This window comes from Egretta garzetta, unplaced genomic scaffold (assembly GCF_000687185.1).
Source record: "Egretta garzetta isolate BGI_Z169 unplaced genomic scaffold, ASM68718v1 scaffold22, whole genome shotgun sequence".
NCBI classification, from domain to species: domain Eukaryota; kingdom Metazoa; phylum Chordata; class Aves; order Pelecaniformes; family Ardeidae; genus Egretta; species Egretta garzetta.
The window spans coordinates 431,323-431,580 of record NW_009259102.1 but is presented as its reverse complement, the minus strand read 5'-3'; the positions used below and the strand labels follow the sequence as shown (position 1 = coordinate 431,580).

Here is a 258-nt window from a genome sequence, read left to right as displayed (position 1 = left end):
TTTCTTTCTTCCCCCCCTTTTTCTTTCTTTCCCCCTTTTTTCCTTCCCCCCCTTTTTTTCCTTTTCCCCCTTTTTTCCTTTTCCCTCTTTTTTCCTTCTTTTCCCCCTTTTTTCCTTCTTTTCACCCTTTTTTTCCTTATTTTCCCCCTTTTTTCCTTCTTTCCCCCCTTTTTCCCTTCTTTTCCCCCTTTTTTCCTTCTTTTCCCCCCTTTTCCCCCTTTTTTCCTTCTTTTCCCCCTTTTTTCCTTCTTTTCCCCC

General features: G+C 41.9%; 1 protein-coding gene across 1 annotated transcript in view; it reads left to right on the top strand.

Annotated features, from left to right (window-relative positions):
* Positions 1-258, top strand: part of GNG10 (G protein subunit gamma 10) — a 7,442-nt gene that overhangs the window by 855 nt on the left and 6,329 nt on the right. The window lies entirely within an intron of this gene.